At 38.3% G+C, this 18,487-nt stretch overlaps 1 protein-coding gene across 2 annotated transcripts in view; it reads left to right on the top strand.

The window, feature by feature from the left end:
* Nucleotides 1-18,487, top strand: part of Fut8 (fucosyltransferase 8) — a 215,279-nt gene that overhangs the window by 35,782 nt on the left and 161,010 nt on the right. For both annotated transcript variants that reach the window (XM_013115426.3, XM_040742877.1), the window contains exon 2: nucleotides 16,093-16,182. The gene's annotated coding sequence lies outside the window, so the exon portion shown is untranslated. The remainder of the gene's footprint in view (nucleotides 1-16,092; nucleotides 16,183-18,487) is intronic.

The raw sequence follows: 18,487 nt of genomic DNA, 5'->3' as shown, positions 1-18,487 counted from the left end.
TTTTTCTTAGTATTTTCAAATTTATTGATTTAAAAATGGTGGGATCGTATAACTTAACTGGTAGGCAATGACTAATACTATCAATGAAAGTTCAGCAGTGTAAAGTATTTTTTATTAAAATTTTTTTGATTATTCTCATTCTTTCTTTTTTTAAATTTAAATTTAAATTAGAAACAAGGTTGCTTCACATGTCAATTCCAGGTCCCTCTCCCTTTCCCTCCCCTCCTCCCGCTTCCTCCCAACAACTTCCCCAATGTCCCCTCATTTCCCCAGGGAGGGTGAGGCTCTCCATGGGGGTGTCCATAGTCTTCATTTCATCCAGGGCAGGGCCTAGGCCCTCCCCCGAGAGTTCAGGGTGAGAGTGCATCTCTCATTGTTGGATGGGAGTCCAAAGTCCATTTGTATACCCGGGATAAATACTGATCTACTACCCAAGGCTCAATAGATTACCTAGGCCTCCTCACTGACACCCACATTCAGGGGGTCTTGAACAGTTCCATGCTAGATTCCCAGGCATCAGTCTGGGATTCAAGAGCCAACCCTTGTCTGGTCAGCTGTTTCTTGGGGTTAAGCCAGCCCAGTCTTAATCCCTTTGGTCATCAGTCCTCCATCTCTGTCACTGGATTCTTGAGTTCAGCTCAGTGTTTCGCGATGGGAGTCTGCCTCTGCTTGCATCAGCCACTGAATGAAAGTTCTGTTTCCCAGACTCTCTGGCCATGGGATTGTAGGCCAGCACTCCCCAGATCTATGTCTAAAATCCATACATGAGAGAGTACATGCCATGTTTCTCTTTTTGTGACTGGGTTACCTCAGTCAGGATGGTTTCTTCTAGTGCCATCCATTTGCCTGCAAATTTTGGGATTCCATTGGTTTTTTTCTGCTGAATAGTACTCCATTGTGTAAATGTACCACATTTTCTCTATCCACTTTTTGATTGAGAGGCATCTAGGTTGCTTCCAAGTTCTGGCTATTACAAATAATGCTGCTATGAACATAGTGGAACAGGCATCCTTGTTGTATGAATGGGCATCTTTTGGCTATATGCCTAAGAGTGGAGTTGCTGGGTCTTGTGGTAGACTGATTCCCATTTTCCTGATGAATCTCCATACTGATTTCCAAAGTGGCTGTACAAGTTGGCACTCCCACCAGCAGTGGAGGAGTGTTCCCCTTTCACCACAACCTCTCCAGCATAAATTGTCGTTTGTGTTTTTGATTTTAGCCATTCTGACAGGAGTAAGATGGTATCTCAGAGTTGTTTTGATTTGCATTTCCCTTTCTCAAGTGATTCTCAGCCATTTTAGACTCCTCTATTGAGAATTCTCTATTTAGTTCTGTAGTCCACTTTTTAATTGGATGCTTTGGTGTTTTGGAGACTTGCTTCTTGAGTTCTTTGTAAATTTTGGAGATCAGCCCTCTGTCAGATGTTGGGTTAGTGAATTTCTTTTCCCATTCTGTGGGCTGCCTTTTTGTCTTGCTGACTGTGTCCTTTGCCTTACAGAAGCTTCTCAGTTTCAGTAGGTCCCATTTTTTAATTGTTGACCTCACTCTCTGTGCTACTGGAAGCTGTCTCCTATACCAATTCGTTCAAGGGTACCAACCAACTTTCTCTTCTAGGAGGTTCATTGTGGCTGGATTTATGATGAGGTCTTTGATCCATTTGGACTTCAGTTTTGTGCATGGCGATAAACATGGATCTATCCGTATTCTTCTACATGCCAGCATCCAGTTACGCGGCACCATTTGTTAAAGATGCTTTCTTTTTTCCCTTGTATATTTTTAGCTTCTTTGTTGAAGATCAGATGTTCATACATGTATGAGTTAATATCAGGATGCTCAATTCGATTCGATTCGTCTACCTGTCTATTTTTGTGCCAATACCAAACTGTTTTCAGGACTACAGCTCTATAATAGAGCTTGAGGTCAGGGATGGTAATGCCTCCAGATGTTGCTTTGTTGAGTAAGGTTGTTTTGCCTATCCTGGGTCTTTTGTTTTTCCATACAAAATTGATTATGGTTCTTTCAAGGTCTGTGAAGAATTGTGCTGGGATTTTAATGGGGATTGCATTGAATCTGTAGATTGCTTTTGGCAGGATTGCCATTTTTACTACATTGATCCTACCTATCCAAGAGCATGGGAGATCTTTCCATTTTCTGAGGGCTTCTTTAATTTCTTTCTTTAAAGATTCAAAGTTCTTATGATACAGGTCTTTCACTTGTTTGGTTAGTGTTACCCCAAGGTATTTTATGTTGCTTGTGGCAATTGTAAAGGGTGATGTTTCTCTGATTTCTTTCTCAGCCCTTTTATCATCTGTATATAGTAGGGCTACTGATTTTCTTGAGTTGATCTTGTAGCCTGCCACTTTGCTCAAGAGTTCCCTGGTAGAGTTCTTTGGGTCATTTATGTAAACTATTATATCATCTGCAAATAGTGGAAGTTTGACCTCTTCCTTTCCAATTTGTATCCCCTTGATCTCCTTTTGTTGTCGTATGGCTCTGGCTAGAACTTTTAAGTACAATATTGAAAAGGTATGGAGAGAGTGGACAGCCTTTTCATGTTCCTGATTTTAGCGGAATTGTGTTGCGTTTCTGTCCATTTCGTTTGATGTTGGCTGTTGGTTTGCTGTGTATAGCTTTTATTATGTTTAGGTATGTTGCTGTTATCCCGGATCTCTCCAAGACCTTTATCATGAAGGGGTGTTGGATTTTGTCAAAGGCTTTTTCTGCATCTAGTGAGATGATCATGTGATTTTTGTTTTTCAGCTTGTTTATGTGGTGGATTACATTGATGGATTTTCGTATGTTGAACCATCCCTGCATCCCTGGGATGAAACCCACTTGATCATGGTGAATGATTGTTTTGATGTGTTCTTGGATCCAATTTGCCAGTATTTTTATTTTCCAGTTTAAATTTAGATAAGAAACAAGGTTGCTTCACAAGTCAGTTCCAGGTCCCTCTCCCTTTCCTTCCCCTCCTCCCGTGCTCCCCCCCAATCCCCCCCCCCCGTTATCCCCTCATTCCCCCAGGGAGGGTGAGGCCCTCCATGGGGGTGTCCATAGTCTGTCATTTCATATAGGGCAGGGCCTAGACCCTTCCCCAAGAGTTCAGGGTAAGAGTGCACCTCACATTGTTCTATGGGAGTCCAAAGTCCGTGTGTATACTTGGGATGGGTACTGATCTGCTGCCCAAGGCTTAATAGATTACCTAGGCCTCCTCACTGACATCATCATTCAGGGGGTCTTGATCAGTCCCATGCTGGATTCCCAGGCTGATGCCTGGGATTCAAGAGTTAACCTTTGTCTGGTCAGCTGATTCTGGGGGTTACACCAGCCCAGTCTTAATCCCTTTGATCATCAGTCCTCCCTCTCTGTTACTGGCTTTCTTGAGTTCAGCTCAGTACTTAACCATGGGAGTCTGCCTCTTCTTCGATCAGCCACTAAATGAAGTTTCTGTTTCCCAGACTCTCTGGCCATGGGATTGTAGGCTGGCACTCCCCAGATCTATGTCTAAAATCCATATATGAGAGAGTACATGCCATGTTTCTCTTTTTGTGACTGGGTTACCTCACTCAGGATGGTTTCTTCTAGTGTCATCCATTTGCCTGGGAATCTCATGATTCCATTGTTTTTTTCTGCTGAATAGTACTCTATTGTGTAAATGTACCACATTTTCTCTATCCACTCTTCGGTTGAGGGACATCTAGGTTGCTTCCAAGTTCTGGCTATTACAAATAAAGCTGCTATGAACATAGTGGAACAGACATCTTTGTTGTATGAATGGGCATCTTTTGGCTATATGCCTAAGAGTGGAGTTGCTGGGTCTTGTGGTAGGTTTATTCCCATTTTTCTGAGGAATCTCCATACTGATTTCCAAAGTGGCTGAACCAGTTGGCACTCCCACCAGCAGTGGAGGAGTGTCCCCGTTTCACCACATCCTCTCCAGCATAAACTGTCATTGGTGTTTTTGATTTTAGCCATTCTGACAGGAGTAAGATGGTATCTCAGAGTTGTTTTGATTTGCATTTCCCGGATGGCTAAGGATGTTGAGCACTTTCTCAAGTGCCTCTCAGCCATTTTAGACTCCTCTATTGAGAATTCTCTATTTAGTTCTGCAGCCCACTTTTTAATTGGATCCTTTGGTGTTTTGGAGACTTGCTTCTTGAGGTCTTTGTAAATTTTGGAGATCAACCCTCTGTCAGATGTGGGGTTAGTGAATATTTTTTCCCATTCTGTGGGCTGCCTTTTTGTCTTGCTGACTGTGTCCTTTGCCTTACAGAAGCTTCTCAGTTTCAGTAGGTCCCATTTATTAATTGTTGATCTCACTGTCTGTGCTACTGGTGTTATGTTCAGGAAGCTGTCTTGTGTACCAATTCGTTCAAGGGTACCACCCACTTTCTCTTCTAAGAGGTTCAGCGTGGCTGGATTTATGTTGAGGTCTTTGATCCATTTGGAGTTAAGTTTTGTGCATGGCGATAAACATGGATCGATCCATGTTCTTCTACATGCCAGCATCCAGTTATGCCAGCACCATTTGTTGAAGATGCTTTCTTTATTCCATTGTATATTATTAGCTTCTTTGTCAAAGATCAGATGTTCGTACGTGTGTGGGTTAATTCCCGGGTTTTCAATTTGATTCCATTGGTCTACCTGTCTATTTTTGTGCCAATACCAAGCTGTTTTCAGGACTATAGCTCTATAATAGAGCTTGAGGTCAGGGATGGCGATGCCTCCGGACGTTGCCTTGTTGAACAGGGTTGTTTTGGCTATCCTGGGTCTTTTGTTTTTCCATACAAAATTGATTATGGTTCTTTCAAGGTCTGTGAAGAATTGTGCTGGGATTTTAATGGGGATTGCATTGAATCTGTAGATTGCTTTTGGCAGGATTGCCATTTTTACTACATTGATCCTACCTATCCAAGAGCATGGGAGATCTTTCCATTTTCTGAGGGCTTCTTTAATTTCTTTCTTTAAAGACTCAAAGTTATTGGGATACAGGTCTTTCACTTGTTTGGTTAGTGTTACCCCAAGTATTTTATGTTGCTTGTGGCAGTTGTAAAGGGTGATGTTTCTCTGATTTCTTTTTCAGCCCTTTTATCATCTGTATATAGTTGGGCTACTGATTTTCTTGAGTTGATCTTGTAGCCTGCCACTTTGCTGAAGGTGTTAATCAGCTGTAAGAGTTCCCTGGTAGAGTTGTTTGGGTCATTGATGTAAACTATCATATCGTCTGCAAACAGTGAAAGTTTGACCTCTTCCTTCCCAATTTGTATCCCCTGTACCCCCCTTTCTTGTCGTATGGCAATAGCTAGAACTTCAAGTACCATGTTGAAAAGGTATGGAGAGAGTGGACAGCCTTGTTTTGTTCCTGATTTTAGAGGAATTGCATTGAGTTTCTGTCCATTTAGTTTGATGTTGGCTGTTGGTTTACTGTATATAGCTTTTATTATGTTTAAGTATGTCCCTGTTATCCCGGATCTCTCCAAGACTTTTATCATGAAGGGGTGTTGGATTTTGTCAAAGGCTTTTTCTGCATCTAGTGAGATGATCATGTGATTTTTGTTTTTCAGCTTGTTTATATGGTGGATTACGTTGATGGATTTTCGTATGTTGAACCATCCCTGCATCCCTGGGATGAAACCTACTTGATCGTGGTGAATGATTGTTTTGATGTGTTCTTGCATCCGATTTGCCAGTATTTTACTGATTATTTTTGCATCAATGTTCATGAGGGATATTGGTCTGAAGTTCTCTTTTTTAGTTGTATCTTTGTGTGGCTTGGGGATCAAGGTTATTGAAGCCTCATAGAAAGAGTTTGACAAAGACCCTTCTGCTTCTATTGTGTGGAACACTTTCAGAAGAATTGGTACCAGCTCTTCTTTGAATTTCTGGTAGAATTCTGCACTGAGGCCATCTGGACCTGAACTTTTTTTGGTTGGGAGTCTTTTGATGACTGCTTCTATTTCCATAGGGGTTATAGGTCTATTTAAATTGCTTATCTGTTCTTGATTTAGTTTTGGCAAGTGATAGCTATCCAGGAAGTCATCCATTTCCTTTAAATTTTCGAATTTTGTGGAGTACAGGTTTTCATAGTATGACCTAATGATTCTCTGGATTTCCTCAGAGTCTGTTGTTATGTCCCCCTTTTCATTTCTGATTTTCTTAATTTGCATGTTCACTCTCTGCTGTTTGGTAAGTTTGGACAAAGGTTTGTCTATCTTGTTGATTTTCTCAAAGAACCAACTCTTCGTTGCATTGATTCTTTGTATTGTTTTCCTGGTTTCTACTTTATTGATTTCAGCCCGCAATTTGATTATTTCCTGGCGTCTACTCCTCCTGGGGGGAGTTTGCTTCTTTGTGTTCTAGAGCTTTCAGCTGTGATGTTAATTCTCTGGTATAACTGTTCTCCTGTTTCTTCATGTGAGCACTTAGTGCTATGAACTTCCCCCCGTAGTACTGCTTTCAAAGCGTCCCATAGGTTTGGGTATGTTGTGTCTTCATTCTCATTGAATTCGAGGAAGTCTTTAATTTGTTTTTTTATTTCCCCTTTGACCCAGGAATGGTGCAGTTGAGCATTATTCAATTACCATGAGTTTGTAGGTTTTCTGCAATTTGTGTTGTTGTTGAATTCTAATTTTAAAGCATGGTGGTCTTTTAAGATGCATGGAGTTATTCCAATTTTTTTGTAGCTGCTGAGGTTTGATATGTTGCCAAGTATGTGGTTGATTTTTGAGAAGGTTCCATGTGGTGGTGAGAAGAAGGTATATTCTTTTTTATTTGGATGGAATGTTCTATAGATGTCTGTTAATCCGAGTTGGGTCATTACTTCTATTAGACCCTTTGCTTCTTTGTTGAGTTTCTGTCTGGTATTCCTGTCTAGTGGTGAGAGTGGTGTGTTGAAATCTCCCATTATAACTGTGTGGGGCTTTAGATGAGATTTAAGTTCTAATAATGTTTCTTTAACGAATGTGAATGCCTTTGTATTTGGGGCATAGATGTTCAGGATAGACACTTCATCTTGGTGGGTTTCACCTGTGATGAGTATGTAATGACCTCCTTCATCTCTTTTGATTGATTTTATTTTAAAGTCTAGTTTGTTAGATATTAGGATTGCTACCCCTGCTTGTTTCTTGGGTCCATTTGATTGAAAACTTTTTTCCCAACCTTTAACTCTCAGGTAATGTCTGTCTTTGAGGGTGAGGTGTATTTCTTGTATGCAGCAGAAGGAAGGGTTCTGTCTTCGAATCCATTCTGCTAGTCTGTGTCTTTTTATGGGTGAGTTAAGGCCATTAATATTGAGGGATATTAATGACCATTGATTGCTCATCCTTCTTCGATTTGCAATGGTTGTTGTTGGTGGGATTATGTGTGGAATTTCACCCCTTTGTTCTGTTGGCTGTTGGTAGAGAGGGATTCTCTAATGCCTATGTTTTTCTGATTGTAGTTAGCTTCCTTGGGTTGGAGTTTTCCTTCCAAAATTTTCTGTAGGGCTGGGTTAGTGGACACATATTGCTTGAATCTAGTTTTCTCATGGAATATCTTGTTTTCTCTGTCTATAGTGATTGAGAGCTTTGCCGGGTATAGTAGTCTGGGCTGGCATCCATGGTCTCTTAGTGTAGGTAGAATATCTATCCAGGACCTTCTGGCTTTCAGAGTTTCCATGGAGAAATCAGGTGTAATTCTGATAGGTCTGCCTTTATATGTTACTTGACCTTTTTCCTTAGCTGCTCTTAATATTCTTTCTTTATTCTGTATGTTCGGGGTCTTGATTATTATTTGGCGAGGGGATATTTTTTTGTGGTCCACTCTATTTGGTGTTCTGTAGGCTTCTTTTACCTTCATTGGCATGTCTTTCTTAAGGTTGGGAAAGTTTTCTTCTATGATTTTGTTGAATATGCCTTCTGCCCCTTTGAGGTGGATTTCTTCTCCCTCTTCTATACCTATTATTCTTAGGTTTGGTCTTTTCATGGTGTCCCATATTTCCTGGATGTTTTGTGTTAAGGATTTGTTGGATTTAAGGGTTTCTTTGGTTGATAAATCCATTTCTCCTAGTGTATCTTCAACACTTGAGATTCTCTCTTCCATCTCTTCTATTTTGTTGGTAATGCTTGTATCAGTAGTGCCTGACTGTTTGTCCAGCTTTTCTATTTTCTGCCTTTCTTCAGATTTTGTTTTTTTTTAATGTCTCTATTTCAGTTTTCAACCCTTGCAGTGTTTGCATTGCTTCTTGCAATTTTCTGTTTATCTTTTCGTCCATTTGTTGCCTTTTATGAATTTTTTGGTTTGTTCTTTCTTCCATTTCTTGCATTTTTTGGTTTGCTTTTTGTTCCATTTCTCGCATTTTGTGCTTTGCTTCTTCTTCCATTTCCTGCCTTTTTTGGTTTGTTTCTTCTTCCATTTTTTTCATTTTTTGCTTTGTTTTTTTCTACCACTTCTTGCACTTTTTGCTTTGTTTCTTCTTCCATTTCCTGCCTTTTTTGGTATGTTTCTTCTTCCAATTCTTGCTGTACATGTGGAGGTCTGAAGTCAGTTTCAGGTATCTTCCTTAATTTCCATCTTATATTTTGAGACAGATGGTCCCACTGAGTCTGGAGCTTACAGGTTGGGCTTTACTGCTTTGTTGGTGAATTCCGGGATCTGACTGTCTGTACGTCTAGATGTGTGCTCTGATTCTTGTGTGGATGCTAGGGGTCTGAACTCAGGTCCTTAGGCTTGTGTGGCAAGCACCTTACTGATTGAACAATCTTTCCAATCCCTGGCCCATTTTTTTTTTGTTTTAGTTAAAATTTTAATTTGATGTTTGTGAGTGTTTTGTCTGCATGTATGTCTGAGTATCACTTGCATACTTGGGTGCCTACAAAGGCCAGAAGAGGTCCTTGGATCTCCTGGAACTGGAGTTATAGGTGGTTGTGAGCTGCCATGTTGATTTTGAGAATAGAATTCTGTCATCTGGAAGAGCAGCCAGTGTTCTTGACCACTGAACTATCTCTCCATCCCCCAGTTAATGTTTTCTGTGTGTCGAGGCAGACTCTTATCTGTGTTGCTGAGTAGTCCTGAATATACTATATAACCCAAGCTGAACTCCCAAGTGCTGGGATCCGAGCAGATTCTTTTCATATTTCTATACCTTAAATATGTCAGTTCTTGTGAATACATCTTATCTTAAAATGAGCTTATTTTTTCTATCAGAGTATAAAGTGCAGGTTCATAAATTGAATTTAATGGTATCATGTTTATTATATCATTTACATCTTGCTTTATTTTATCAAATACCAGTTTCTCTTGATTTCTTATTGCATCTGGTATAGAGTTTTACTTTTTAAAGCTTGTAACTATACTATTGGATGAATAGAAAATATTCAGATGAGACTTGAATCAGCATAGGTAATATAATATTACACATTTGTTTTGACTAAATTTTTAAAAGCATATGGATTTTTTTTGTATTGCAGAAATAGTGTTATAGGTAAAAAGCCTGGCATATTGATTATGCCTTTCTGTCTTCCCTGGTTAGGGATAACAGCTTGAAGATTTTAGCAAACCAACAAACCAAATCAAACTTAAAACAGCAAACGGTAGTTGTTATGAACTATACAGACTTGGAAATGGAAGTCCAACTAGTATAGGAGACCATAAAAAGATTGGTGAGGGATGTTGTGGTAGGTAGGGCAGTAGGGTCATGAATGATTCTAACATGATTTAGTTAAGCTCTAGAACCTGGGAATAGAGGACCTGGGAATAGATGTATGCTGTGGAGCCACAGAATTGAACTCTGGTGCATCCTAAGGGCCAGTTGTTCTGCTGTATTCCTAGTGCATGTCACTATTTGTCAGGTAAGGTTTAGCGTAATAGGTAATAGGAGATGAATTCCATTTGATAGCTACAAAGCATTTTTATTTTACACAGAATATTCTCAAAGATAATTCCACTGTTTTGTCTTTGCTGTGGAGATATTGGTGTGGAGAAATAGCAAACATAAGGTTTTTTTTGTGCTAGAATTCATTAAAGGGTAAAAAGATGAATAACAGGCTTGTTCGTTATAGTGTGCAGAGTCTTGTGGTGAGGTGGTGGGAAAGCAGCCAATTACATGTCTTAGAAATTCAAACTGTGCCCCATGGGAAAGTTGAAGGAGTGGTGGTAGTATAAATGATGGAAATTTTGGTATATTGCCTTCTGATTTCAGATTAACTGAGAAGACAATCACTATAAAAGGATGTTAACTATGAGATAATTCACATAATTATCTTTTCTAGTTTTTCAGAATTCGTGTATTTTGGGTGATTCTAAGATTTGAACAAGCATGTGATGTGAGTTTAAAGATGACAGACGTCACTTACATTACTTTGGTGATTCTCAGCATAGTTTGAGGAAGGAAAAAAGGAAGCTGATTTTGTAATGCCATAAAGAACTTAAAAATTAAAGACAGTTTACTTAGGTAATATGAGTAAGCATTAATTAGGGATAAAATAGACAAAATTTCACAGGTAAGGTTGACTTAGTAATAATTTTTTTCTTGTTTTTCTGTGCCTCTGGGGGTTGAGTTTTGGGCCTTATGAATGGTAGGCAAGTACCCCATGACTGACTTGTATCCCAGCCTTTGAAATCTTTCCTTTTCACTGTTGAGCCAGTCTTCCTAAGTTTTCAAGGTAGGAGCGAGAATCCTTCTCAGTTTGAGTAGCTGGGGTGATAGGCTTGTACCCTGTGGCCATTCGTAGTACTGTGTTATTTTAATAAAGCAGATGATTTCAGGAAAAGAGGAAGAATAAAGAATTCGTTTCTAACTTCTTTACTTTAAAATAATGTTGTCAGGATACTTATAGGCCAGCATTTACTTACTAAGAAATATGAATTTGGCAATCTTATGCTAATTCAATTTTTTAAAGATAGTGCTGGGATAAACTTAAGTTTTTAAATTCCTAACACTTTTAGCCTATTATTTATTTATGTATTTATTTTCTTAAGGTAAAATTATCTCAGGCTGTCCTCAAATTTAATGTATAGCTGAGAATGACCTTAAGTTACTGATCTTCCTTTCTTTACCTCCTGCATGGGGGAATTACAGGTAAATACCACAATGCCTGGTTTATTTGGTGCTGGAAATTGAACTTGGCCTCATTCATGCTAAGCAAGCACTCTGTATACTCTTTCACCCCCTTTGGTTGTTATTAGCATGTAATACTTTCTTTCCCCATGAATATCACCTCCCTAACCTATTTTTCTTTTCGTGAATGCAGCTCCATTCACTCACCAGACTCACTGAAAAGTAGGAAGTGGAGCAGTACACACCATCAGTGTCACTGTGGTCTTCTCAAGAGCTGAGACTTTAACAAGGTGCACCATAGCTAGGGAACACTGATGTTCTGCTTTACTGCTTTTATGCCTGAGCCAGCGCAGTATACCTTCATGCTCTGTTTATGTTGATACTTTCCCAGTAGGGAAATTACATATAGCAAGCTGCATCTTGTGGGCTGCTAGCATCAATCTTGGTAGTCTCATCCATATAATCTGTAGATACAATCTCATCTAATCCTCTCTGAAGTCAGACTTGTGAGATGCTTTAGATAGCCCAGGGATCATTAGTTTTATAAGATTCAGTTGTGACTGAGTCATGGTTAGCTTTTCATTTTAGACATGTTTACAGCCTTTACGCCCTTTGAAAGAACTTTTTTTCCCCCTCAAAATTGGCCAATTTTACTTCAGACAGTTTCTTTCTGTCATCTGTTAAATATGTAATTTCCCCATAAGTTTAGTTTTTTTTGTTCATTTCATATGTGGCTTTTATGTTTCCTTTTTTAGATGAGGACGTATCATTTCTTTAAATGAGCATCAGCGGATCACTTACAGTTTTTCTCTTCCCATCTAGGGTTTGTTCATTGTAACTCACAGTCATTTTTCTTTCTAGCAATATGGGAAAATGACTGACAATTCAATACCACAGACTGAATATAAAACCTATGATTCATAACTTCCCTTCCCCTTCTCTCTCTCTCTCTCTCTCTCTCTCTCTCTCTCTCTCTCTCTCTCTCTCTCTCTCTCTCTCTCTCTTTCTCTTTCTCTCTTGCATTTCATCAAAGAGGAAATAGTTCATCTTTTACCTATTACAGAGATAAATTTGTTTATTTAGTTTTAAAGATTTGTTTGTCTCTTTCTTCCTTTAGTATTTTAAGATTATAGGCAAATTTCATAATATTGACCATGGATTCTGTACTGGTTAATTTTTTTGTAAACTTGATACAAACTTGAATGATCTGGGAAGAAAGAACCTTAATTGAAAATTGGCACTATGGGCCTGGCCTTGTCTTTGAGGTATTTTCTTGATTGCTGATTGAAGTGGGAGGGCCCAGGCACAGTAGCAGTATCATCCCTAGGCAGGTGGGCCTGTGCTGAACAAGAAAGGTAGCTGAGCAAGTCAGGGAAGCAAGCCAGCAAGTAGAGTTCCTCCATGGTTCCTGCTTCAGTTCTAGTCTCAGCTTCCCTTTAAACTAGAACAAATTCCAGCACCACTAGTGATAAACAAGTGTGGTGTTTCGTCTTAAATGAATAACATCCTTCATGTATTTGTTCTGAATAAGTATGAGATCACATATTGCGACCTTGGTCATAGGTATATGGTCTTTTTTTCCCCCCTTAGAGAAATTATTCAGTTTATATTTTGTCTAATATGGATTTTATATTGTCTTTTTATTATTGTTTACTGCTGAGTATTCCTTAAATAATGATGATATTTGCCTTCTTTATATTTTTGGTTGTGAGGCTAGTCTTTAATGGCTGAGCCATCTTTCCAGCCCATTGCCTATTTTATAAACCATATTTTCTATCACGTATGTATCTCTTATTATGTGTTTTTTCCTAATGTCATAATTTCTCATTTCACATGATTCTTTTTTAAAAAAATTTTAAGATTTATTTATTATGTATACCGTGTTCTGTCTGCATGTATGTCTGCACACCAGAAGAAAGCACCAGATCTCATTATAGATGGTTGTGAGCCACAATGTGGTTGCTGGGAATTGAACTCAGGACCTCTGGAAGAGCAGCCAGTGCTCTTAACCTCTGAGCCATCTCTTCAGCCCGTTTCACATGATTCTTATCTCAGTGATTTCTACATTGTGTTTGTTCAGTTGTGGTTTTCTGTGATGGTTGGTCTCCATTTGCTGTAAAGAAGAGCTTCTTTGATGAGGGTGGTAACTACACTTATCTGTGACTGTAAGGATAGGATTTATTGTAGTTAGGAATTATGCTGGTCTATCAAAGTAGTGATAGTAGATGCTTTTATTATATCCATGACTTTACTAGCCTTGGGAAGTTGGTTAGATATCTATTATTTTGCATATTTTCCCTCCTGTTGAGTGGAAATGACAATTCTTAAGACACTGCCATCAAGGAATAAAAACTGATTCCTGAAAGACAGGTAATAAATGAGCCTCTGATTGCTCTAGTTGCTGTACTGTATTATACTTCATAAGTCTATGAAGAAGCTTTTTGAGGCTGAGGAATAACCACCCCAAAGGAATTTAGGGAATGGTATAAAACCTGGAGCTACAGAATAGAAAACTACCAAGTATCTGGTAGAACATCTCTGACATTTTGTGTGTATGCCTAGGTGTTCATTTGGATCTTGTCTTCTCTGTATTTTTACTGATATATCTAGTCTTTCTCTTGCCTTCCAGACAATATGAAATATATGTATAATCACTATAGTGTTTTAACTTTAGTTTCCTATTTCTAACAACTGTCAATTCTAGGTTGGCTTTGATTGACTTTTCTCTCATTAAGGCTCTAGAAATTGTTTTTATAATTTTTAAAAAATTGCTTAGCAATTAGTTGATGCTTAGTAAGCATTTAAAAAGGAGATTATAAATTTTATCTTGTGGAGTGTTAAGTAATTTCATACTTCTAAAAATACTCCTGAGGTTTTCTTAGATGTAGTCACATTATTTGGAATTTTCTTTCTCGGGTACTGCTTTTAGTCTTTGTTTAGTGGGGTCATATGAGCTATGAACCACACCCCTTCTGAATACCACATGCCCATGAAGTGTAAGGTTTTTTTTCCTTATTGGTTGATGGTTACAGGTGTTAGATGGAAGATTAGATTATCCTTTAAGGCTTGGTTTTAAAGAACTTTTGGGATCATTATAGAACAGTCTACTAGTGAACCATTTTATTCGATGTATAATGAGAACCTTTGTCTTTGCTTGATAGAACTCTCATTGACAAATGTCACCCCTGATTTTTTCCTTTGTTTTTTTTTTTTTTTTTTGCTCTCTTGGTTCATGGACATATGCCTAAGTGTGTGTGTGGAATTACTGTTAAGTCTGAGGTGCAAGTGAACCCCAGTATAGATATGTAGCTTTTGTTTTCCAGTGTCTATTCTAGAAACCATTGCCACTTCATTGTAGTGAACTTGGATCTTTGTTTTTTAAGAGTTAGCGCAGCTCCCGCATTCTTTGTTTGAATCTGTCTGCAGTGGTATATAGAACATGTCTCTTAGTGTAAAGACAAAATACTTCTAGAGACTACCTGGTGTTTCAAGTTTTCAGGCACTATACATCCCACTAATTTTTGTTCAAGATCTGGAAAGTGGCATGCGTGTGTGTGTGTGTGTGTGTGTGTGTGTGTGTGTGTGTGTGTGTGATTGTATTTGCAGTTGTTTACCATCAGAAGGTAAATCTGGTAGCATTTATTTTATGATGGCAATAGACATAAATCTTACACTTTTCAATTATTGTGGAAAGTTGGCAAAAGCTTTTAGGTGAAGTTTCAGGAAAGAACTATAGTGAATCTAGGTAGATTTTACATATCATGTTTATGTATAAATTGTACATTTATGGTCTTTTCAGTTACTGTTTGTCCTCTTCAAATTGATCTACCAGATGAGATAATGTGAACAATATTGTACTATACAAAGGGATTTCTGTTTAGGGCAATTTGTTGAAGGTTTTCATAGCCTATTATCCCTCAGAACTTTAAATTGTTTTGGAAATTAAAAGTAATTGGGCTCTTGATTGTATAGGAAGTTAAGGAATGGTGCTTCTTCCAATTAATTCTAATTGACAAAAATCAGTTTCCATGGGCTTTGGTGTCATTGGAGGAAAAATCACTTCTTATAGTAAATATCAATCTTACTTCAAACGATTAATGACATTTCAAGAATAATCACATGTCATAAGAGTAGGGTGACAGAGAGAAAGATACTGCCATAGAGTGTAGTGTTAATTGGGTTTTTGTACTCGTGACTTATATACATATATGCAGTAAATGTTTATTAAAACCACTTCACTTGTCTATGAATTACACTGATTCCTTATCATATGTCAAACATGGAGATCCAGCAACGAAGAAGTAGGATATAGATTCCCTATGGCAGCAAATAATCTATCAAAGGTTAATGGAGTATAGAATTCTTAAAGAGCTTTGAGAAGGGTAACTTAAATAGTTTAATTGGCAAAAAGTAGGAAAAAAAAGTTCAAAAGAGTTGTGGCTTACCAGTGGAGCAAACCTTAGCTCATATGACCCCTCTAAAGAAAGGCTAAAAGCAGTACTTGAAAAAGAAAATTCCAAATAATGTGAATAAATCCTAGAAACACTCAGTGTTTATAATAGTATGAAATTATTTAGCACTCAACAGAGTAAAATTTGCACTGTCTTCTTTTATATGCCAAGAAGACTCATTGTATGATTAAGACTGAGAATAATAAAATTGTTCTGAGGAAAGCAAGTAGATTAATTATTTTGAGGGGAAGTTTGTGTAGAAGGAGGAAGAAACAAAGGTGTAGAACTAATTGAGGTGTTGGGGATGTAGATTTTGAACTGTAGACTGGAAAGAGGTATGTTTGTGACTGGGAAGGAACCATTGAGGGGCTGACTTGCTTTGGGGATGGAATATTAAGCAAATTAAGTGCAACTGAGTTTGGGTATAACTAGCAAAATGAAACTTCATTCCTTCTTGTCATTTGGAAAATGATGGTTGCAGAATTAGTTAATGCAGAATACAAACATTTACTTACGACTCCCACATTGAAAGTAAGTAAAAAATAAGTATAGTGATGCTAAGTGAAATTTGAGGAGGGTGAATTAATTTACTTTCTTTTATTTCAGGTTGCTGTTCTGGCTTAGGCCATCTCTGACCCTGGTGGTGTTTTTGTTCACGATAAGTCCTTTCCATCTTTATTAACTGAGGAAGTTCAGGTTAGTATATTTTTGTGAATAACACTTTTCTGTTTTATTTTAATATTTTGAGACATGAATGATTTTGTTTTTAAAGATATATGTGTATGTACCCATGGAGTAAGAAGACCAAGTTAGTCCCAACTCTAGTGAATTGTGTATTAGTTGGGAAATATTTTCTGCCTGCCTACAGAGTATAACCTGTTTTTCATAAGCTCATAAGCAAGTTACTTTTTAATGACATTGACTTTCAAGTTTTGGACTTGATAAAACAAGTTTTGGCCATATATTCTATATTGAACCTTGGGAATTGTTGTGTGGCATAGTTGGTAGTGAAAATAAACTCCCCTTAGAAACTTCTGATGTTTTAGTAACTTTTTAAAAACTTGTTTATACATGACCATTAAGTTGCCTACATAAACATCTCTACTTTTAGGGTTAATTGTAATAGAATTGGCATATATATTCATCACTACAATTAAAAAATGTTCCACAAGCTTCCAGTTTCATTCATGTTGTTCCTGTGTAGTTAACCCCCATCCTTTCACCACAATCTGTAGCAGTGTGGATCTGTTTTCTGCCTGTGTAGTTTACTTTTACCAGTGTGCTAGTTAAATGCAGTTATCCAGTATTCAGTTTTTGAAATGTGTTTCTTTGACCTAATATAATGCATTTGTATGCTATTCATGTTCATGGTGTATCAGTAGTTGCTTTTCAGTTGTGTAGTAATATTCTGTTGTGTGGATTCACTACAATTACTTTATCTATTACTAGTTAATGAACATTTTGATTATTTCAAGTTTGGGGTGATAGTAAAGCTTCCAGAGTCATTTGAAAAGACAACATGACTTCATATTCTTTATTAAATTAAATAACTTTTTGTTGTTAAAATAGACCATATAATTTAGCTGTCACATTTTTGGGGGAGGGCTGGGTTTGCATTTTTTTTTAAACTTTTCCCTTTCCCTGACCTTCCAGTGCTAGATATTGAAATTAGTAGCTAGTTCATTCTAGGCAAGGGCTTCGCCTAGTTTCTTTTTTTTTTTTTTTTTTTTTTTGAGAAAGTGGCTTGCTATATAGACCAGATTGGCCTTTGAACTTGATTTTCCTGCCTCCACCGTCTAATTGCTAGGAATAGAAGTACATATCACCATGCCTGGCACTAGAAATGTTATTAAAAAGAAGTTAGAAAAAAATTAACAGATAATTAACAGATAAGACCTACAACTTAGGGGACAGGGAACAAAGTGCCCATACGAACCCTTCTCCATTGACTTATTTCTTCTAGTAGGCCCCCTGGAGGTCAGTAGTTAGATCCTACGAGACAGTCAGGATGGGGCCCTGATCCTGAAGGCTTCCACTGATGAGCTGTGTGCTGAGTACAATCAAAGACATCTGGTTTATAAAAACACTAGAGACAACCGACCAACCAACCAACTGTGTGCTGGTAGTCAGCTGATGGCTCACTTCCCTGAATGTTCTCCTTCCCTTTATAAAGTTCTTTTTAAAACTCCACAAGTAAGAGCCAGCCAGCAGCAACCCATTCTTGGGCCTCCTTCTCTCTTGGGAGGGAACTCTGGTAAGCTTGATGTGAGTCAGGGCACCTTTGCACCTGGTACTCAGTAAACTACTATTGCTTTTGCACTTATTTGAGAGTTTCATTCATTGGACTCAAGAGATGCAACTCGACTGTTGGAAGTTTTGGTGACTATTGATAATCAGGTACCTTTACACCAATACCAAGTCTTCCTGAGTCTTTTGACAAAATTCTGTCCCATTCATGGAGACCATCTATGGTTTACTACCTCTTAAATTATATATATATATATATATATATATATATATATATATACTATTTTTAAATTTAAATTTAAATTAGAAACAAGTTTGCTTCACATGTCAATTCCAGGTCCCTCTCCCTTTCCCTCCCCTCCTCCCGTGCCCTCCCACCTCCCCCCCCATAGCCATTCATTTTCCCAGGGAGGGTGAGGCACTCCATGGGTGTGTCCATAGTCTGTCATTTCATCCAGGGCAGGGCCTAGACCCTACCCCGAGAGTTCAGGGTGAGAGTGCATCTCTCATTGTTGGAGTGGTGCCCAAAGTCCATTTGTATACCTGGGATAAATACTGATCTACTACCCAAGGCTCAATAGATTACCTAGGCCTCCTCACTGACACCCACATTCAGGGGGTCTTGAACAGTTCCATGCTGGATTCCCAGGCATCAGTCTGGGATTCAAGAGCTAACCCTTATCAGGTCAGCTGTTTCTGGGGGTTAAACCAGCCCAGTCTTAATCCCTTTGGTCATCAGTCCTCCATCTCTGTC

Source organism: Mesocricetus auratus, unplaced genomic scaffold (genome assembly GCF_017639785.1).
Source record: "Mesocricetus auratus isolate SY011 unplaced genomic scaffold, BCM_Maur_2.0 Super-Scaffold_15014, whole genome shotgun sequence".
NCBI lineage: Eukaryota > Metazoa > Chordata > Mammalia > Rodentia > Cricetidae > Mesocricetus > Mesocricetus auratus.
The sequence above is the reverse complement of the archived record's forward strand: the minus strand, read 5'-3'. Positions and strand labels throughout refer to the sequence as shown.